Source organism: Tursiops truncatus, chromosome 13 (genome assembly GCF_011762595.2).
Source record: "Tursiops truncatus isolate mTurTru1 chromosome 13, mTurTru1.mat.Y, whole genome shotgun sequence".
Taxonomy (NCBI): Eukaryota; Metazoa; Chordata; class Mammalia; order Artiodactyla; family Delphinidae; genus Tursiops; species Tursiops truncatus.
The window spans coordinates 41,372,241-41,395,831 of record NC_047046.1 but is presented as its reverse complement, the minus strand read 5'-3'; the positions used below and the strand labels follow the sequence as shown (position 1 = coordinate 41,395,831).

At 38.1% G+C, this 23,591-nt stretch overlaps 1 long non-coding RNA gene across 1 annotated transcript in view; it reads right to left on the bottom strand.

Moving 5' to 3' along the window:
* Window positions 1–471: 471 nt before the first annotated feature.
* LOC141276190 (uncharacterized) overlaps window positions 472–23,591 on the bottom strand; it is a 25,777-nt gene continuing 2,657 nt past the window's right edge. Inside the window, exons 1-3 of the long non-coding RNA XR_012325359.1 lie at window positions 23,197–23,591; window positions 22,236–22,324; window positions 472–584 (exon numbers count right to left, since the gene is read on the bottom strand). The exon at window positions 23,197–23,591 is cut by the window's right edge and continues 2,657 nt beyond it. This is a non-coding gene — a long non-coding RNA (uncharacterized lncRNA). The remainder of the gene's footprint in view (window positions 585–22,235; window positions 22,325–23,196) is intronic.

Genomic DNA, 23,591 nt, shown 5'->3' with positions numbered 1-23,591 from the left:
AAGAACTTAAAACTGTTGAAACCCTTCAACTTTAAAAGCATTAATAGATGATCCCAGGGGATTAAATCTAAATCTTAATGTGTAAAAATCAAGTTAATAACCAGAGAGATTAATATGGCTGCATTTGATTATTGTGATAATGCAAACAATTAGTACTGCTAAAGTGAGCTGTATTAGCCTCCTCCTAGCCCCTCAAACAGCAAGGCACTGGAAACAAATGGAAATAAAACCTTTTTTTTTTTTTTTTTTGCGGTACGCGGGCCTCTCACTGTTGTGGCCTCTCCCTTGCAGAGCACAGGCTCCGGATGCGCAGGCTCAGCAGCCATGGCTCACAGGCCCACCCACTCCGCGGCATGTGGGATCTTCCCAGACCGGGGCACGAACCCGTGTGCCCTGCATCGGCAGGCGGACTCTCAACCACTGCGCCACCAGGGAAGCCCAGAAATAAAACATTTTACCTGCAGATTTTCTGTTGGGTTTTCTTTTTTCTTTTCCTTTGTCTTTCCTTCACAGTAGCTGACTCATTTTTGAAATTTTATTTCAGACTAGAACCATCAAATCTTTTCATTTTGAAACTATAATTTCTATAAAATAGAAAGATTTGGCAGTCATCAAACATCATCAGTTTCATACTGTCAGAAAATTATTCATGATCACTTCCTTAATATCAATTACTTTATACATCTTCAAGATAAATGAAAACAGAAGGCTGTTTTTTGGGGGGGGAGGGGGCGGTTTGAGGAGGAGGGGATGGGAACAAAGGAAAGGTACCATGTGAGGTATATAACATTGTTTTAAATTCTTAAGGTTTTTCAGGAGGTGATAATTGGCACCTTTATAATTGTTTCAGCTCCACATGGCATTTTTCTTGAAGGTGGTTTCCTGAGAAAAGGGGGCACCAGGTGTACCTGCCTGAGAGTACAGTATGTCCTCTCATCAGATAGGTTCCTACCCTTTCCTTCCTTCGTCTTGTACCAGAAAGAAAAATGGGCTGTGGGTTGGTGGGCAGTGGGAAAGAAATGACTGTAAACAAAGGAGTCAGCTTAAAAGGAGTAAGTCTGGCCATGTGAACAAATGGATCAGATGCTATGCCAACAATTAACTGATGCTAGAAAGATATCTGCCCTTCAACTGAAATTGAAGGAAAGAAATATAAGCCTTATTTTGAAATGCCAGATAACTATAAAACTTTGTGAAGCCTCAGCAATAAGCAGGCATTGTAGTAAGTAGAAGTCCATCTAAAACAGAACCATATGTGTGTGTGTGTGTATATATATATATATATATATATATATATATATATATATATATATATATATATGTTTTGGGGGAAGCTGGGTATTTTTCAGATCCTCAAAATTTTAAAATATTATTTTGCTACTTAAAGGTGAAGTTAAGGTAAAATGAGTGAAGAGTTAAGAAGATGTATTTTGAAGTAAATGAAAACAAAGGCAATGTCGAGAATGGACATTTTAGTGATTTATTTGGGGGAGGGGGCTCAGACATGTTCTGGCCTATGTCACTTGAAACCTTTTATTTCGCTTCTCAGTTCAGATCTGCGTTGTGCATCATATGCATGTCCCATTCGTTATTTTTGTTTAAGCAGCGTCTGCAGGGAGTTCCAAGGGACCATTTAATAAACTGCAGCAACAATGGAATATTTGTTCACTTTTCTTCGCAAAGTATCTGAGAAAAGTGTGTTCAGAGGTAGGGAGTGGGTAGTTGTCAGTAGGTGCTGCTCCCTGAGGCTGGCAGCATTGTGACAGTTACTAATATCAGTAGATTTAATGTGTTTAGTCTAGTTGTAGGGTTTATGATGTGTTTTTGATTTCCTGCTTCAGAAATGCATTTTGACTCGAAAACAGTGAGGCATACAATTCTTTTTCTTACCATACCACAGCCAGGAAATTGTTACCTTTGTACCCAATCTATATTACATAATAAGTTACCTGCATGCAATCTAAGATTCTTACTCCTTGGTTGTTCAATCAGTGTGTGAACACGAGCAAAAGATAATGAGTGAGGCATGTGAGCTTAGCAGATGCCGTCCCTACACCTAGGCTGTGTTCGGATTCACAAAGTGCATTTTCCTTTTATGTCTCATTGATGCTCCAGTTTGTCTTTATTCTCTAGGGACGGTGGAATTGTCTCATTGTCTTTTAAAATCTTTAACACTCTCTCTTGCTTTAGAACCAATTTGGAAAAGAATATTCAAACCACTGGCAAAACCTGAACAGAGCACTTTTCTCTTCATGTTCCTCTATACAGCAGTGAGTGGTTTATTCAGCTTTCTTTTCTTTGCAACTCTAAAAGATTTTGTCCCTTTTCTTTAATATCAATTTAAAGACTTCAAAGAGGCAAGAAAAAAAACCCTCCCATTGGGCTCTTGCACTCTTCAGGGCTTTTAGTTTTGTCTTAACTTTGGCTTATTTTTCTGTTTCATGCTTTGTGATAGTCAATTCCATTTTTAACATGGAGTTTTACTTTATGGTGCATTATGTTAGGAAAACTTGGGATGCAGAATGGAATTACTATTATTTTGAAGTTTAGAAATCAGATTTATTTTAACCAAAGTTGTTTAGCAACTATACATGGATAATCATACTTATTCTTAATTTGGTGAAGGAAAAATAAATTGAAGAGAGATTTGTAAAAATAATTTTGCCAGGATGTATGTATACTTTTTTGTTTTTAAATTTTGTTTTAGTCTCAAAAGATTTTATTAGTGTACTTATGTCCTCTTTTCATTCATCAGTATATAAGTAAACAGAAATTGCAGAAAATATGTTGAAAAAGTGGTTAATGCACATGAGAGAAGAGTTTGCCTCTTCCACTCAAGAACACCCCCTTAACACTAGTTAACACTCACAAATCTATATGGATATAGAATAATTACATATTTTTAAAGCAAAGACAACTTTTTAAAATTTAGAAACTATAAGAAAATTTTATAGAAAGAGTGGAAAATGGGGGAAAAACCTCACAAAATCACTGCAATTCAGGGACAACTGCCACCACTTTTTATGTATTTCCTTTGTTCTACGGGAAAGAACATTAGACTTTTCACGTTAAAAACATATTTTATATTTTGTTATTCCGGAGTTCAAAAAGAAGAGATCTTGTTTCTTTAAAACAGAGGTCTAAAATCAAGCATGCCCGCAGGGGAACTGGGGGCACAGTCGGGTCTGTCTCTCAGTCACCAGGTCAGTGGGCTGCTGGGATGCACCCATCTTTCCAGGCACAAGAGGATTTCCCGCTGTTTTTCCAGGAGTGACCTAGAAGGAGGTTAATGATTCCAAAGAAGGACTTTCCCCTCAGGGAAAATTTAATCTTGTGACCTTTTTCTCTATCTGTCCATTTCTTTTAAGTCATAGACTCCCTTCATTTAACTTACATCAAGCTGTTTCATTTTCTTCAAAAACATGGTTGAAGTGACTTCTTTGCTTTCACTTAACCCTTGAACTGGGTGCATTTCAAAACGAAATTGCTGTGCAGTGGACAGGCTTAAAGTTCTCCTTGGCAATCTTTATATTTCTTTCAAAAAAAAATCACCAATCACTGTGAGAGCGGAGTCCCAAAACAAATGCTATTTGCATCACTCTTATAATATTCTTTCCTAGTGTCTGCGCTCAGAGGCACAAGATTCAGAATAAAGCACTGCTTGGTTAATTGATAAATTCTTTAAAAATATTGCTTGGGATTTGTGTCTATGTGTGACAGCTGGATTCATTGGTGTGCTCAGAGTGAGAAGATCATCGACAAGGAAAGTTTTAGGAAGAAATATGTAAAAGATGACAAAAGTCTCTTCAGAGAAAATCTAAGCTTATGAAAAAATATCAGCTTTATCTAGCCAGTTTTGGGTTTTTTCCCCTACCTGAAATATGCAGACTTAGTGGATCATATTCAGTGTCAGAATACAGTAAAATAAAACTATAATTATTTTATTATTCTCATGGGTTCAGACTCACGGGTGCAATGAGTTCTTGAGGGTAAAGTGAAAACAGAAACTGCCTTGTGCTCAAAGTTGTTAGTTTTTTAAAAACAACTTTTTATTCTGCAACAGACCCAGGACATTTTCTACATGATCGTATTACTCAGTTTTACTGCCAACAGAAATTAAAATGAATATTTCTTAATTTTTAGCATTATAATGTTCCATTTTGGCAACACAGTAAATTTTTATTTCTGCCAATGTATAACACAACCTATGCACAGATTCTCTAGTATTTAAGGTACTATATTGCCCAGAGAATTCTATTTTTCCCCCTTGGGGTAAACACCATTCAGAGGCAGCTGAAGATGGAACAAACTACCAAAGAAAGCTCCAGCTTCTCAGTGAGTGGATTTCCGTAGGCTCACGCCTCATAAGCACAGACTGAGAATGTGCCGTGTTCTTAGCATTCTGCGTAAATGATAGCCAGGACCAGTCTTAGCGCTCAGCCTATCATGAAACTATGAAAACTGTTATCATCATGGGACAATTAAAGGCCAATTGTATGTGCATTGCTGTAGTACTGACTATGAGTACAGCAACAAGAAACAACAATAGCAATTAAACAATATACTTTTACAAAGTGTTTTTACATATACCATTATAATTTCTGCAAGTTATTTGGGGCTTCAATTTCTTGAGAATAATACCTTTTCCACCTTACAGGGTTGTTGAGGAAGTCTGATCATATGGAAATATCCTATGCCAGGCACTGTGCCGACTGCTTTACCGGTCAGGAAACTGAAACCCAGAAATCTTATATAATTTGCTTAGGGTAAGTAAAGTAATTGAGTGGCAAAGCTGAGATTGTTTTACCTTCTTCTATCCTTGTCCAGTATCTGACATGGGTCAAATTAGCAAGTCCGAGACCAAGCTTACTGTGTCTCTGTCAACACTTGTTCTACCTTTGCTCCTTCTTAATTTGGTTGATGACATTTCTATTCCCCGATTTACCCAAGCCAGAGATCTGGGAGTCCTCATTTCTTCCTTCATTTCTCATCTAACCAATCACCAAGGCTTAGGTTCAATCTGCCGATCACCCCTGAATGATCTACAACTCTTATCCCTACTGGCAATGCACGTAACTCCAGTTCTGACCTTCACATGCCTGGCTTACTGTGACCGTCCCTAACTGGTCTCTGCCCTTTCTCTTGCCCCCTCCCCTATTCCCCACCATAGTGATCTTTTCTGACCCTATTATCCCTCTGCTTAAAGCCTTCAGGGCTCCGGGCTCCAGCCCCTGTCTTGCCTCCTAGTACAGCCTTACCACTACCCTCCCTTCACACTTTTCACCCTAGCAGTTCCAGGCTATTTCTAGTTCTCTGTTTGATCACATTTCCATCCTTTGTGTATTGTCCCTCCTCTGTTTGGAATGCCAGGCCTTCCACATTATCCGGCAAGCAAACTTCAGGCCATCCTTTAAACTGGGGTTCTTTCTCTTCTCTAAATGGTGTAAATCGTTCCATTCTCTATGCTTCTTAAGGATCTAGCGCATTCACCTCCTTTGCACTCATCATGCTGCAGTGAAATTACTAATTCATGTGCCTGCCTCCAAAAACTATGAACTCCTTGAGGGAAAGGATTTTTATTTCCTTGTGATTTTACACAGTGTCTGGCACATAATAAGCCCTCTATAAAATGTTTTTTGAATTCCAAGGAGTGGGTGGTCATCAGAGCTGAATGTCACAGATGAGTCAAGGAGGGAGAAGGCAGAGAAAAACTGATGATTCTGGAGAGATAGGGGTCATTGATAACCTCCCAAGAACAGAGTCCTAGAGAGGTAGTCATGGGCATGAGATAGAAATGTATCATCAGAGTTCTGGAATATAGGCTTAAGATCATGCAGATCTGAACTTTGAAATATTAAATTATTTTAAAATGGTGAATTATTTTTAATCCATAGTTGTCTATTAGAACTCTTCTTTAAAAGATATACATTTAGCGGGACTTCCCTTGTGGCGCAGTGGTTAAGAATCCACCTGCCAATGCATGGGACACAGGTTCGAGCCCTGGTCGGGGAAGATCCCACATGCCACAGAACAACTAAGCCTGTGTGCCACAACTACTGACGCCTGAGCATCGAGAGCCCGTGCTCCACAACAAGAGAGGCCACTACAATGAGAAGCCCGCGCACCACAACGAAGAGTAGCCGCTGCTCGCTGCAACTAGAGAAAGCCCGCATGCAGCAAAGAAGACCCAGTGCAGCCAAAAATAAATAGATAGATCGATTAATTAATTAATTAATTTTAAAAAAAGATATACATTTAAGTCTGTAATCTAGGAGTGCAAGTTGCTTTAAAAAATTTCTTTGGTCCTAACACTGTAGATTCAGTTTCAAAGTGTGCTCCTACTTCCAGTTTTCCAAAGTTGATAAACTCTCCGTTTATTCACCTCTCTCTCCATCTCAATCTCTCTCTATCTTTATATATTTATATATATATATATATATATATATATATATATATATATATATTTCACCATATATCTATACTTTACAGTTTTATAAAATGTTATCAGGTGACTAGTTGCCCACCACTTAGACCATTGTAGACTGCTGAAGAATATAAATAATTTTAACCATTTGCAGAAACACTGGGCCAACCTTACAGTTTTTCAGACTGGCCCTGGAGAGTGCTGGCTCTAATCCAGCTGGCACTCTCCTCCCCAAGGAGGGGGCCGAGGCCAGGGGGCTGTGTCTACCAAAGAGGACCCCCCTTCTCCCATCTAATTCACATCAAGGCAGATGGGCTAATGCTGCCTTGCAGAAACCCCTCCATCATTATTTTATTTTATTTGCCTTTCCCCTGACCTGTCTCTGCTATGTTAGGTTTTTATTAAAGTGGAGTAACCGGAATTACAGCAATACTTCAGCCATAGACACCCTATGATTTCATATAAGGGTTTGCTGATATTTTCTAGTATTTTGTTGACTTATTGGGTGAAGCCACACAAAACATACTTGTGTCTCACTAACTACATTTCAAGTGTTAATGGCCACATGTAACTACTGGCTACTGCATTGGGCTGCTTAGAGAACTTTTCCATTATTGCAGAAAGTTTCCCTGGACAGGTGCTATTCTAGAGGGGGGAGACCAACAATAACAAACAAACAAATAAATGAACAAGGTAATTTCAGGTAGTGGCAAGTACAATGAAGAAAACAGAACAGAAGTGATGGAGTGGAGAGTCAGTGTAGAAGATACCGAATGCTAGCAAGGAGCAACCAGGCAAAGCTCTGGGGGCTGATTCTTCCAGGCAGAGAGCACAGTAAGTGCAAAGGCCTGGGGGTGAGAAGGAGCTTGGCATGTTTGAGAAATGAAAAGGTCAGTGTGGCGTGGGCTCAGGGGGGTGAGGGGCGGGGGGAAGGCAGGAAGTCAGAGAGGTGCAGGGGCCATTTCCTGCAGGGCCATACATGCTGTGGTAAGATGCCTGGATTTTGGTCTAATTGCAATGGGAAAGCAGTGGAGAATTTTAAACAAGAAGTGACATGACCCAAATTGTATTTTTGAAAGACTTGCTCTGGCCACTTGAAGCGGATTTTATAAAGGTAAAGTTCTCGGACTGGAGAGATAAAGGGATAAATATAAAAATGTTATTATGATAAAGGCATCTATGTATATATTTTAAGTTGTACATTCATTAGTGCTATATTTATATGCTATCCTCAAATCGTTTCTAAAAACCAGAACTTTGTGGGGACCTGTCTAAAGAGGTGAATACAGATTGTGTATAAGAAAGAAGAGCAGGGCTAAAGTTAAGGGGGGGGGGTGGATTTCTGTCTTATAGGAGACCCTTTCTCTCCTGTTCTCTATGGGGGTCAGTGGAGCAGCAAGAAGGTGGGCAGGGCGCCAGCAAGTGGATGAATGATGGAACATGGGGACTCAGCCCAGGCAAAAGACCAGGATCATTCTGGAGGAGCCTGAGAAAGTTTTAAACATGGCATTGGCCAAACAACCAGGGAGCAAATCATAAGGCATCACAAAAAGAGAGGACCAAGTCCTCTCTAAGTGTGGAAAACTGGCCGTAGAGAAGTTTAATATCTGAAAGAGAAAACGCAAAAAGGGCAACTTGTTGGAATGTGTATTCATTCTCTAGGTCTGCAAAGGTTCCAAAATTAAAAATAAAATAGTTAGCAAAGGAAAAATGTATCCCATGTTAAGTTTCTGATATGAGGAGTACTGAATGATTCATCAACAATATGGAAACACCAATAATGGCCCCAGTTGGAAGTATGTTGTACACATCTTTTGAAAAATAATTGGAAATGACTCTTCTGTTAACTAACTCCATGACTTGGAGCAAATCCCTTACCATCTGAGATTTTCTTTTTGTATCAGTGAGTAAGAGGCATAAGGTTAGTTCTCATGCCTCTAGATCTCTCTCAGGTATAAAATGATAGTTGATTTATTAAAATTCTAGAAAGTCTGGGTGAGTGTGTGTGTGTGTGTGTGTGTGTGTGTGTGCGTGCGTTTTAGAAGTGGGCCACTTTTCCAAAAGTTTCTTTTGGAAGAACAATATAGAAAGTAAGAAAAGAAGAAAAAAGAATGATAGAACTTGAGACTGAATTTTGTACTGCTAGCTTTAATTAAGTCAAGGGAAATAAACATTTACTTGGAAACAGTAGCTGGAGAAGAGAGATTTGTTTGGCTAAGGAGATACTGTGCCATTAGGTGTACTGAGAAACATAAATGTGAGAAAGAAAAGAATGGAATAACCCATTTATCTGGAAGCACTGCAGGTTCTGAGGTTGGCCACACATGTACTATATATTAATATATTAACCTAAGAAGAATTTAAATTTGGAAAAGCTCATGATTAGGGGTTTCAAGTACACAGAATAAGAGTAAAAGGGCAAAAATAATAAGCTGCATAGTATTTGCTTCTTATAAACGATGCACTTTCATGCCACCAGCCCATGTGATTTCTTTGTGCTCCTTCCTCTGGGCTGATACAGCCCTGTGCCCAGGTACCAGCAGTCACAAGCACAACACGGGCTGAATCTCAGCCTTCATGCATCCTCTAGTTAACAGCCCACAAAATCTTTGACTTTACTCAGCTACGTGCCTGAAATAATGTTCCCCATTTCTGTCTGGAAAAACCCTACTGACCCTTCTTGAACCCAGGTGAATGTTCCCTCTTCTGTGAAGCCTGCTTCAATCTTCTCAAGCAGGATCAGTCTCTCCACATTGTACTAAATTTTTGGTTTTTTAAGTTTTCCTTCTTTGCTGGGTCTTGAACTCCTTGGTGCAGAATTTCGGTTTGTTCTTTTTCGTCTCCTTGGCACCTCATGCAGTTATAGTCACAGAATAAATACGTAAATAATTAAGCGTTGAATGCATGGCTGAAATTATAGTTGATAGAAAGCAAAATAGGCAGAAAAAGAGAAAAAAAATCTTAGAGAGTTCTTCAATTAAGATAGAGGTGCAAATATGAGGTTCAATAGAAGACTCAGAGAAAGAACTTTTAAGATGGTTGGGCAGAAAGAATAAAGCAGGTCCAAAGACAGAGAGAATGTGAAGAAGGAAAGAAAAATGGAGAAACCAGCAACTTGAAAGGTAGAGATATTTGGAACACAAGCAAAGATGGGGCTTAGAAGGAGGAGCTCAAAAAAATTCCCAGAAAACAAGCAAAGGGGGTCATTAGTGGGATGTTCTGTCTCCACCACAAGGTTGGAAAAATAAGAGAAACAAGAAAGAAGTGAGGCCCAGGAAAATTGCAAGTGATAAATAAAGAAAAAATATAGATTTTGAGGATTAGGATGAGTTGGTGACTTTTTGTTGGGGCTGAAAATAAATAATTAAAGAATATAAGTAAGAGAAGAGAAAATGAATATTCACAATAGTTAGTTCCACAAGTATAGAGGTACCATTTATAAAACTTCATAGGAGGAAAAGCTCACATGACCCTTGGAAAACACATGTGACAGAGAGGGAAGTGCTATTCATTGGCTTTACAGTGGGTACCAGGTCTAGCACTAGGTGCTTTGTACATTTATTTCTTTAGACTAAAAGCATTAGTCTAGGCCTTTTCATACCTGAGAAAAGAAAACATATAAACATGCTCTTTTACTTCTTCACACATCTGACTAGAAAATGAACTATAATAGATGTCGAGTCGGGGGCAAGAAAGGAACCGGGGTTAACATTTATGCATGGACTGTTATGTTAGAGGATTTGTGCTAAAAGGGAATCCATATGGTAAGAAAGTTTAAAAAGAAAAACAAAATTACCTAAAAGAGAATACTAAAGCTTCTAAGGAAAGAGCTGTTCCTCTAATGGTGGGGGTTTCCTATTGAGTTTGGAAAGAATTAGTTTGTTGGATGCCATGACCATTTGTCATTTTTTGGCCCCCATCATCTGATTCCCTCCCTCTTTGGGGAAATGCCACTTTGGTGATTCTGGAGAGAGGTAGGAACTCACCTCCATCTACCAACAGGTGGGCAGACAGTCCTTTCTGCTGTGCACTGGCAGGGGGCACAGCTCAGCCAACCGATACCCTGCTCTGAACTTGAGGTCTTTAGGAAAGGACATAAAAATGCACAGTGGCAGCAGTGGAATCCAAAGTCCAGCAGTGCCCAAGTACCTTGCAGTATGTCCTGACCAATGTCCCCAAGGGCTTTGACCAATTTTAGCCTCTCCTGGTGCTTATGCCTTCTCTAAACATCCTTCTCTAGCCTGCCTCGGGTCTCTGAGCTACCTGTTACCCTTTCAGTAGATCGCCTTCCTGCTTAAGTTTGCCTAAATTAGTTACCAAGAAACCTGCCATAGACAATGTTTGTGTCCCCCCGACCCCAAATTCATATGTTAAATCTTAATGCCCAGAGTGATGGTATTTGGAGGTGGGGCCTTTGGGAGGTGATTAGGTCATGATGGTGGCTCCCTCATGAGTGAGATTAGTGCCCTTATAAAAGAGGCCCCAGGGAGATCCCTAGCCCTTTAACCACGTGAGGACACAGCAAGAAGATGGCTATCTGTGTACTAGGAAGCAGCCCTCACTGGACACTGAATCTGCCTGCACCCTGATTTTAGACTTCTAGCCTCCAGAACTGTGAGAAGTAAGTTTCTGTTGTTTTTAAGTCACCCAGTCTATGGTATTGTTACAGAAGCCTGAACAGACTAAGACAGAACTCAACTGATACAGCAACTTACTGGCAGTAGTGATTTAAAAAGTTTTAGAGAAATGGGAAGTTCTCATTAGATCATTTATTCAATAAATATTTTTTGAGCAAGTATTATGGTTCAGGCATTATTATATTATACTATAGTAATATTGTATTATATTATATTAAATTATGGTCCTGAGGAAATAGAGCTGACTACTTCATTAGAACACTGTCACCACTTATACAGGCTAATGAAAGAGTCAGATATATAAGCCATATTTATAATACCATGTGTATTAGTTAATCTCTTGCTGTGTAACAAATTACCCCCAAACTGAGTGACATAAATAGCAAACATTTATTATCTCACACTTGCTGTGAGTCAGGATCTGAGAGCAGCTTAGCTGGGTCTTCTGGCTATGGGTCTCTCACAAGGTTGCAAGGAAGTCTCAGGTAAAGGCTTGACTGGAGAAGAAGCCATTTCCAAGCTCACTCACATGGTTTTTGGCAGTGTTCAGTTTCTCATGGGCTATTTGCCTGAGGGCCCCAGTTTCTTGCTGACTGTTTGTCAGAGGCTTCCCTCATTTTCTTGTTGTGTGAGCCTCTACATAGAGCAGTTCACAGTATGGCAGGTGGCTTCTCTTAGACTGAGCAAGCAAGAAAAGCCAGAGAGAGGGGCGATTTTTGTTCTTTAAACTCAGAAGTAGCATCCCATCATTTTTGCCATATTGTATTTGTTCAAAGCCATTCAGTAGGTACAGCTTACACTCAGGGTTGGGATGACAACTGTGCATACCAGAAGGCAGGGTCACCGGGAGCTATTTTGGAAGCTGCCCACCACACCATGATAAACATGCACCACTTCCGTGGGTACTTCAGGCACATGGAGGCTAATGGTGGAGATCCAGGTAAGGGCAGGAAGCAGGAAAAAGTGGGTAAGGAATCAAGGAAGGCTTTCAGGAAAAAGTAAAACTTTAATGGAGTCCATGCAAAATGGGTTACTGAAAACGTTCCTTAAGAATAAACAGAGAAGGATGCAAGAAATTCGAACCCCTTAAGCCAACAGGTTACATCCTGTCAAATCTTCTGCCAGAATTTACACTGCCAGATTGCAAGTAATGTGTGTTAATAGCTGCTACAACACTCAGCCTGCAATAAACAGGAGACAGGGGAAAGGTACTTACTATATTCACCAGAAGGGAGATAAGTATAGAGTTTCTAGGGAATACCCAGGGGAAGGTAGTCCCCATAACAGGGCATGATTCAGTGTTAAACCATGAAAGTACAGGGTTTAACATCCAAATGCATGAGATGGAGATTAAGAAATGTGATTGGAGGAACTGGCCAATTTGAAGGAAGGTAAAAATCATTAAAGAAGAAAGATAAGATTGATGATGTAGGCATGTTTCTGTACCAGCAATATAAATCCATTTGGAAAACCGCACAGTGAACCGAAAGAGAGTCCATATATCTAGTCAATAAGAAAGAGGAAATAATCTCACAAGAACTCAGTTCATATGCAGTTGATGCATCAGAGGAGAAGGTAGATTGAGACTTCTAACTATAATGAATATTTGTAGAGGGTTAGAGTACAGAGTCAATAGAAAATAAATGCAGAAGCATGCTGGTAAGAAAGAAGAAAAAAATGGGGAAATTAGGCAAGGAGTCCCCTTTAAGATCCTAAGGGTATGTTTGGGAGAAAGAATCATTCAAGACAAAATTAAGAAGAGAGACTAGAGGAAGGCAAGGAGAAAATAAAAACCTGGGAAATATGGGGCGTGGGGTCCCTATGGAACTGATTCTGCCTCATCAAATGTTTTTAATTCCATTTTTTATACATAAGTTATAACTGGCAACCTCTGTTGAGACTGTTTTTTTATTGTCTTATGGAAAAGGAAGGCCAACATGATTAAAAGGCAATGTATTCTCTTCCCAGGGAAGGGGAGCTGGGATGATGAACCCAAGGCTTTTCTTCAGAGTGACATTTTTATGTTACAATTTTAATAAAAAAGAAAAGGAGGAAGAAGATTTGGAAAAATATTTTAGGCTTCTCGTTCCTTGCTTTGAATGATATCAGGAGGGTTCAGTGCCCTTTAAAAGGAAAAGAAAAGTGATCTCTTAGAAAAGGGCAGGATATGAAAACAACAAAATAACAATACAAAAATGTTCATGTGGGGCATAAAGAGGAGGAATTTGAATACCCCAACTGGATAATACTATATAGATAACCTAAGAGAAAACTGTTTAAATAATGTAAGATTTGAATGTTATAGGAAAAAATGATGAAATAAAAATTGATGTATTTTGCAAATACATGGAGTTTCTAGGGTTTGCACTGGTCTGATAATATCAGTCAAAAAGAACAAATGTGGGTTTGGAAACCCACTGGCCAAAGAAAATAAGATATCTTTTTTTAAGGAAGGGACAATCCATGAATAAGGACCAAAGAACTATATATAAAAAGATTGAAAACCCTGATAGGAACTGTATGGTTAGGATTTTTCCTTTGAAAGAATATTGACACTCACCCGCTATGAATTGAGCCTGTGAGGGTCCCAGTGTTGAGGGTCAAATAATGTCAGTAGCATATGTCTACATAGTGTCAAAGGTGAGAAAAAGAACGATAACTCTTTCTCTCTTTCATATTGGTATCCACTTCTCCATTTATATTTTTATCAACCTGATGAATTTCTTTGGAAATTACCAAGAATGGAGTTATGACTATGAACACTGAGAGGACCTCATATGGTCTAATAAATAAAAATAGGGAAAAACCGAGGCTAGGAAAAATTATATTCAAAGAAATTTACTTACTTTTGAATTTTGGAATTTTGTATTTATGAGAATGAAGCTATCAAAATTAAAAAGAGTGAATGGCACCTTCAAGATGGCAGAGGAGTAAGATGTGGAGATCACCCTCCTCCCCACAAATACACCAAAACTACATCTACATGTGGAACAACTCTTACAGAACGCCTATTGAACGCTGGCAGAACACCTCAGACTTCCCAAAAGGCAAGTAACTCCCCACGTACCTGGGTAGGGCAAAAGAAAAAAGAAAAAACAGACAAAAGAATAGGGACAGGACCTGCACCTCTGGGAGGGAACTGTGAAGGAGGAAAAGTTTCCACCACGAGGAAGCCCCTTCACTGGTGGAGATGGAGGGTGGATGCGGGGGAAGCTTCAGAGCCACAGAGGAGAGCGCAGCAACAGGGGTGCGGAGGGCAAAGCGGAGAGATTCCCGCCTAGAGGATCGCTGCAGACCAGCACTCACTCTGCTCACCTACCAGGGCGGGTGGGGGCTGGGAGCTGAAGCTCAGGCTTCGGAGGTCAGACCCCAGGGAGAGGACTGGGGTTGGCAGCGTGAGCACAGCCCGTGTCCCCTGCATCGCTAGGCAGACTCTCAACCACTGCGGCACCAGGGAAGCCCATTGTTTCTGGTTTTATGTTTATCTTAGTTTAGCATTTAGACCTTATTATCATTGGTAGATTTGTTTATTGATTTGGTCGCTCTCTTCCTTTTTTCTTTATATATATATATATATATATATATATGTATTTTTTCCATTTTCTCTTTTTATGAGAGTGTATGTGTATGCCTCTTTGTGTGATTTTGTCTGTATAGCTTTGCTTTTGCCATTTGTCCTAGGGTTCTGACTGTCCTTTTTTTTTTTCAGTATAGTTTTTAGTGCTTGTTATCATTGGTGGATTTGGTTGTTGGTTTGGTTACTCTCTTCATTCTTTCTCTTTTTAATTACTTTTTTATTTTTAATAATTTTTTTCTATTTTAATAACTTAATTTCATTTTATTTTATTTATTTTTTCTTTCTTTCTTTTTTTTCCTCCCTTTTCTTCTGAGCCATGTGGCTGACAGGGTCTTGGTGCTCTGGCCGGGTGTCAGGCCTGAGCCTCTGAAGTGGGAAAGCCGAGTTCAGGACATTGGTCCACCAGAGACCTCCCAGCCTCTCGTAATATCAATCGGTGAGAGCTCTCCCAGAGTTCTCCGTCTCAACGCTAAGACCCAGCTCCACTCAACAACCAGCAAGCTACACTGCTGGACACCCCATGGCAAACAACTAGCAAGACAGGAACACAACCCCACCCATTAGCAGAGTGGCTGCCAAAAATCATAATAAGTTCACAGACACCCCAAAACACACCACCGAATGTGGTCCTGCCGCCAAGAGAGACAAGATCCAACCTTGTCCAGCAGAACACAGGCACCAGTCCCCTCCACCAGGAAGCCTACACAACCCACTGAACCAACTTAACCCATTGGGGGCAGACACCAAAAACAACGGGAACTATGACCCTGCAGCCTGTGAAAAGAAGACCCCAAACACAGTAAGTTAAGCTAAATGAGAAGACAGAGAAACACACAGCAGATGAAGGAGCAAGGTAAAAACCCACCAGACCAAACAAACGAAGAGGAAACAGGAAGTCTACCTGAAAAAGAATTCAGAATAATGATATTAAAGATGATCCAAAATTGTGCACATAGAATGGAGAAAATACAAGAAACATTTAACAAGGACGTAGAAGCACTAAAGAGCAAACAAACAATGATGAGCAACACAATGAAATTAAAAATTCGCTACAAGGAATCAATAGCAGAATAAGTGAGGCAGAAAAATGGATAAGTGACCTGGAATATAAAATAGTAGAAATAACTACCACAGAGCAGAATAAAGAAAAAAGAATGAAGAGAATTGATGACAGTCTCAGAGGCCTCTGGGCCAACATTAAAAGCACCAACATTCGAATTATAGGGGTCCCAGAAGAAGAACAGAAAAAGAAAGGGACTGAGAAAATATTTGAAGAGATTATAGTTGAAAACTTCCCTAATATGGGAAAGGAAATAGTTAATCAAGTCCAGGAAGGACAGTGGGTCCCATACAGGATAAATCAAAGGAGAAACACGCCAAGACACATATTAATCAAACTATCAGAAATTAAAAACAAAGAAAAAATATTAAAAGCAGCAAAGGAAAAGTAACAAATAACATACAAGGGAATCCCCATAAGGTTAATAGCTGATCTTTCAGCAGAAACTCTGCAAGCCAGAAGGGTGTGGCAGGACATATTTAAAGTGATGAAAGGGAAAAACCTATAACCAAGATTACTCTATCCAGCAAGGATCTCATTCAGATTCGATGGAGAAATTAAAACCTTTACAGACAAGCAAAAGCTAAGAGAATTCAGCACCACCAAACCAGCTTTACAACAAATGCTAAAGGAACTTCTCTAAGCAGGACACACAAGAGAATGAAAAGACTTACAATAACAAACCCCAAACAATAAAGAAAATGGTAATAGGAACATACATATCGATAACTACCTTAAATGTAAATGGATTAAATGCTCCAGCCAAAAGACATAGACTGGCTGAATGGATACAAAAACAAGGCCCTTATTTTGCTGTCTACAAGAGACACACTTCAGACCTAGAGACACATACAGAAAGTGTATGAAAGTGACGGGATGGAAAAAGATATTCCATGCAAATGGAAATCAAAATAAAGTTGGAGTAGCAATCCTCCTATCAGACAAAATATACTTTAAAATAAAGACTATTAGAAGAGACAAAGAAAGATACTACATAATGATTAAGGGATCATCCAAGAAGAAGGTATAAAAATTGTAAATATTTATGCACCCAACATAGGAGCACCTCAATACATAAGGCAAATGTTAAGAGCCATAAAAGGGGAAATCAACAGTAAGACAATCATAGTAGGGGACTTGAACACACCACTTTCACCAATGGACAGATCATTCAAAATGAAAATAAATAAGGAAACACAAGCTTTAAAGGATACATTAAACAAGATGGACTTAATTGATATTTATAGGACATTCCATCCCCAAACAGCAGATTACACTTTCTTCTCAAGTGCTCATGGAACATTCTCCAGGACAGATCATATCTTGGGTCACAAATCAAGCCTTGGTAAATTTAAGAAAATCGAAATCATATCAAGTATCTTTTGTGACCACAACACTATGAGACTAGATATCAATTACAGGAAAAAAATCTGTAAAAAATACAAACACATGGAGGCTAAACAATACACTACTAAATAACCAAGAGATCACTGAAGAAATAAAAGAGGAAATCAAAAAATACCTAGAAACAAATGACAATGAAAACATGGCAACCTGAAACCTTTGGGATGCAGCAAAAGCAATTCTAAGAGGGAAGTTTATAGCAATACAATGCTACCTCAGGAAACAAGAAACATCTCAAATAAACAACCTAAACTTACACCTAAAGCAACTAGAGAAAGAAGAACAAAAATCCCCAAAGTTAGGAGAAGGAAAGAAATCATAAAGATCAGATCAGAAGTAAATGAAAAAGAAATGAAGGAAACAATAGCAAAGATCAATAAAACTAGAAGGTGGTTCTTTGAGAAGATAAACAAAATTGATAAACCATTAGTCAGACTCATTAGGAAAAAAAGGGAGAAGACTCAAATCAATAGAATTAGAAATGAAAAAGAAGAAGTAACAACTGCCCTGCAGAAATACAAAGGATCATGAGAGATTACTACAAGCAACTATATGCCATGAAATGGACAACCTGGAAGAAATGGACAAATTCTTAGAAAAGCACAAGCTTCCAAGACTGAACCAGGAAGAAATAGAAAATATAAACAGACCAATCACAAGCACTGAAATTGAAACTGTGGTTAAAAATCTTCTAACAAACAAAAGCCCAGGACCAGATGGCTTCACAGGCAAATTCTATCAAACATGTAGGGCTTCCCTGGTGGCGCAGTGGTTGAGAGTCCGCCTGCCGATGCAGGGAACGTGGGTTCGTGCCTCAGTCCGGGAAGATCCCACATGCCGCAGAGCGGCTGGGCCCGTGAGCCACGGCCGCTGAGCCTGTGTGTCTGGAGCCTGTGCTCCACAACGGGAGCAGCCACAACAGTGAGAGGCCCGTGTACCACAAAAAAAAAAAAAAAATTGAAGGAGAAAACCCATATGATCATCTCAATAGATGCAGAAAAAGCTTTCGACAAAATGCAACACCCATTGATGATAAAAACCCTCCAGAGAGGACACATAGAGGGAACTTACCTCAACATGATAACGGCCATATATGACAAACCCACAGCCAACATCATTCTCAAAGGTGAAAAACGGAAACCATTTCTTCTAAGATCAGGAACAAGACAAGATTTTCCACTCTCACCACTATTATTCAACATAGTTTTGGAAGTTTTATCCACAGCAATCAGAGAAGAAAAAGAAATAAAAGGAATCCAAATCAGAAAAGAAGTAAAACTGTCACTGTTTGCAGATGTCATGATACTAGACATAGAGAATCCTGAACATGCTACCAGAAAACTAATAGAACTAATCAATGAATTTGGTAAAGTAGGAGGATACAAAATTAATGCACAGAAATCTCTTGCTTTCCTATACACTAATGATGAAAAATCTGAAAGAGAACTTAAGGAAACACTCCCATTTACCACTGCAACAAAAAGAATAAAATACCTAAGAATAAACCTACCTAAGGAGACAAAAGACGTGTATGCAGAAAACTATAAGATACTATGAATGAAATTAAAGATGGTAAAAACACATGGAGAGATATACCATGTTCTTGGATTGGAAGACTCAACATTGTGAAAATGAGTATACTACCCAAAGCAATCTACAGATTCAGTGCAATCCCTATCAAGCTACCAATGGCATTTTTCACAGAACTAGAACAAAAAGTTTCACAATTTGTATGGAAACACAAAAGACCCCGAATAGCCAAAGCAATCTTGAGAACGAAAAACGGAGCTGGAGGAATCAGGCTTCCTGACTTCAGACTATACTACAAAGCTACGGTAATCAAGACAGTATGGTACTGGCACAGAAACAGAAATGTAGATCAATGGAACAAGATAGAAAGGCCAGAGATAAACCCATGCACATATGGTCACCTATCTTTGATAAAGGAGGCAAGAATATACAATGGAGAAAAGACAGCTTCTTCAATAAGTGGTGCTGGGAAAACTGGACAGCTACATGTAAAGAATGAAATTAGAACACTCCCTAACACCATACACAAAAACAAACTCAAAATGGATTAAAGACCTAAATGTAAGGCCAGACGCTATAAAACTCTTAGAGGAAACCATAGGCAGAACACTCCATGACATAAATTACAGCAAGATCCTTTTTGACCCACCTCCTAGAGAAATGGAAATAAAACCAAAACTAAAGAAATGGGACCTAATGAAACTTAAAAGCTTTTGCACAGCAAAGGAAACCATAAACAAGATGAAGAGACAACCCTTAGAATGGGAGAAAATATTTGGAAATGAAGCAAGTGACAAAGGAATAAGCTCCAAAATACACAAGCAGCTCATGCAGCTCAATATCAAAAAATCAAACAACCCAATCCAAAAATGGGCATAAGACATAGACATTTCTCCAAAGAAGATATACAGATTGCCAACAAACACATGAAAGGATTCTCAACATCACTAATCATTAGAGAAATACAAATCAAAACTATAATGAGGTATCACCTCATACCAGTTAGAATGGGCATCATCAGAAAATCTACAAACAACAAATGCTGGAGAGGGTGTGGAGAAAATGGAACCCTCTTGCATTGTTGGTGGGAATGTAAATTGATACAGCCACTATGGAGAACAGTATGCAGGTTCCTCAAAAAACTAAAAATAGAACTACCATATGACCCAACAATCCCACTACTGGGCATATACCCTGAGAAAACCATAATTCAAAAAGAGTCATGTACCACAATGTTCATTGCAGCTCTATTTACAATAGCCAGGACATGGAAGCAACCTAAGTGTCCATAGACAGATGAATGGATAAAGAAGATGTAGCACATTATATACAATGGAATATTACTCAGCCATAAAAAGAAACAAAATTGAGTTATTTGTAGTGAGGTGGATGGACTAGAGACTGTCATACAGAGTGAAGTAAGTCAGAAAGAGAAAAACAAATACTGTATGCTAACACACATATATGGAATCTAAAAAAAAAAAATTGTTCTGAAGAACCTAGGGGAGGGACAGGAATAATGAAGCAGACATAGAGAATGGACTTGAGGACTCATGGAAGGGGAAGGGTAAGCTGGGACGAAGTGAGAGAGTGGCATGGACATATATACACTACCAAATGTAAAACAGATAGCTAGTGGGAAGCAGCCACATAGCACAGGGAGATCAGCTTGGTGCTTTGTGTTCACCTAGAGGGGTAGGATAGGAAGGATGGAAGGTAGATGCAAGAGGGAGGAAATATGGGAATACATGTATATGTATAGCTGATTCACTTTGTTATACAGCAGAAACTGACACACCACTGTAAAGCAAGTATACTCCAGTAAAGATGTTAAAAAAATTAAAAATAGTAATATTGGCACTGTAGGCAGACAAGAATGAAGTGTCTATACGCAGTTAAAGCTTGGTTGATATGACATTCTCTCATCACAATTCTCAATTAGTTGATACCTCTGCATGTCTTAAGTATTGTGGTAATGAAGGTTTATAAATATTAATTCAAACTACCAAAAATTTACGAAGTTCCTTCTGAATCATCAAAGACAATTTAGGGGCTATTTGGTAAAACTTCACAGATAAGTGAGTTTATCGTATTCAAAATTCTTTGAAAAGTGTTAAAACATATAATACAGAGCATCCATTTGCAAGCTGCTGGAGAGCAAACAGTTTATTCTATTTAACTCTGAACAATTTCCTAACAACGTCTGAAGAAAATCCTTACACCTGGGCTTCCCTGGTGGCACAGTCGTTGAGAATCCACCTGCCAGTGCAGGGAACACGTGTTCGAGCGCTGGTCTGGGAAGATCTCACATGCCGCAGAGCAACTAAGCCCGTGCACCACAACTACCGAGCCTGTGCTCTACAGCCTGCGAGCCACAACTACAGAGCCCGCATGATACAACTACTGAAGCCCGCGTGCCTAGAGCCCGTGCTCCACAAGAGAGGCCACCACAATGAGAAGCCCACGCGCCACGACGAAGTGTAGTTCCTGCTCCCTGCAACTAGAGAAAGCCCGCATGCAGCAACAAAGACCCAACGCAGCCAAAAATAAATAAATAAAAAATAAATAAAATTAAAAAAAAAATCCTTACACCTAAAAATTCTGTTTTTACATCATGCCATTAGTGTACAATATAGCTTTTACTGTAACATTAAAACGTCTATAGTATGAGCATCTCCCTTTTTCTGAAATCCCAGCTTTATAAGAACCACTGCTGTATTTCCATAGAATTCTAAAGTAAAAAAAAAATTCTGAAAAATTACTTGAGATCAAATGAGAGTATGGTGTTTGCATTCTTTGAAAATAAGATTCAACAAAGGCATGATATAGATCATCATTTCTTTTAAAGAAGAGGAATTTTATTCATCTGTTTATTCTCCCGCCATTATATCACAGCAAAGGAGTATCTACATAATTGAAAAAATTAACTTCCAAATAGGGGGTGCTCACAGATGGTTACATTTTTCCTTTGTCATGTATAGCTTCTAACTTTTCAATATGAATTTTATTATTTTTATTAACTGTAGTTACCACTAATTGGTATAGGGTTTCTTTTAATTATCTCCAGATTTTAATGACCAATATTTTGGTTTTTGCAAACTTTAGTGTTAACCAGATATTCTGTTATTTTAGTAATAATTAAAATGTAATGATAATTGTTAAATTATGCCAACCAAAGAAATATATTTGTGCTCATTTGTACAAAAAATTAAATACAAAATTTTGAGGTATAAAACAAATTACATATTCTGTTTCAAATGTGTAAAATTAATTCACTTGTGTGTAATATCTAAAACTTTAAAAATACTTATCCATAGGCATCATTATCTAGATACATATACCATAAAGGTTTTGTTTATTATACATTTTTTAAATGGAAGAAATATAATTTGCTATTATAAGAAATGTTATCATTCCTTCTTTATTTCATTATATATAAACCTTATAGCTCTGATTACAGTGATTATTTTAGCTTGTGCCAATAAGTTCTATTGGCACACTTAGCAACACTTAAAAAGATAGATTGAATTTTTATCAGTTGTTTTTATCCCTTATGATCTCTTTCAATGGTACATGCTCATTTTTTGTTAGTAGATCACTTACCTATATCCTTAAATGTTTAGAATTCTCAAATAAATACCGTCTGGTTTTCCTAATATGCTGCAATCTGTTTTCTTGAGATGATGCCTCACCTTTTAAAGATATTTTCAAAAGTACCTTTTGTTACTTGCAAATATCATTCTAGTGTCAGCTCTCTCTTTTTTTTCACATCTTCTATAGTAAAGAAAGGATCTTTCCACGATTTTTATTGTTTTAGTGGATCAACAAGGACCTTTGGGGTGGGTATAAAAGCCTCAGAAAGAAAAGATGACAGTGACAAACACTGAGCTTTAAATGTTTCTATACATGTTGTAATTAAATTTTAAAAATTTCACTGAATTACATTTGTGCAGTACAACGCAAATGATGTATACTGTGTACTTTTAAAATATTTCTTTCTTGATATAGTTCACCACAGAATAGAAAAGTACTTATGCATGTATATCAGAAATTTTAAAACGGGATTTTAATGACTCACATTATATGAAAGAAAAAAAGTCAAGTTAATGAGACTTAGTAAAAAACAGATTGAAAACAGAATTTATTGTTTATAATGGCAAAATACATCTGCTATATTTGTATATTTAGCACAAACTGTTCCATGTGAAGTTCTTAAATGATTCTGTAGTCAAATATTACTACCCATTTCATAGATTAAGAAAAGAGGTAGGGGTTGGTTATGAGTATGTGGGACAGATATCAAGTAACTTATTGAGTGGGAACAGATGGTAGTTTCTGTGTGATAAAGACACTCCTCCCCATACGTATCAGTGACATTTTGCACAAATGTTGGTAAACATAAATCTGTCTACAAATGTTAATTTAAAAGCCTCTTATATATTGTTCTAACTTTAATATGTGAATATTTTAGTATGTATATATGTGTGTATATAACACATATATATTGTTTTATATATAAAAACATTGATATTTTAAACATATACACATACATACATACACTTACACACTAGATTCAGATAGCTTCTGATGGAACTTCACCCCTTCATATATCTTTAAAAAGGTCCTTCTAAATGATCTTCCTTAAAAGAAAGCTTCTGGGAAATAACACAACATATTATTCAGGCAGATATAACACTTAGATTTGAAGTAAACTTGCAGTACCTAAAGAAATCTGGAAATAGTCTGTAGAAAAATCTCAAAATGTTAACATGAAAATTTTACAGAGTATGGATAAGTAAAAGAAAGTAAAACATATGTTAAGGATGGTTATATAAAATCCTGAATAGAGTGTTTTCTTTGTAATTGGTTTAGACTCCAGATTGCAACTTTGACACTATGACTTAAAACTTATCAAAGAGATTTATGTTTTGCTGCTGACATTTTAAATTGAAGATTTAC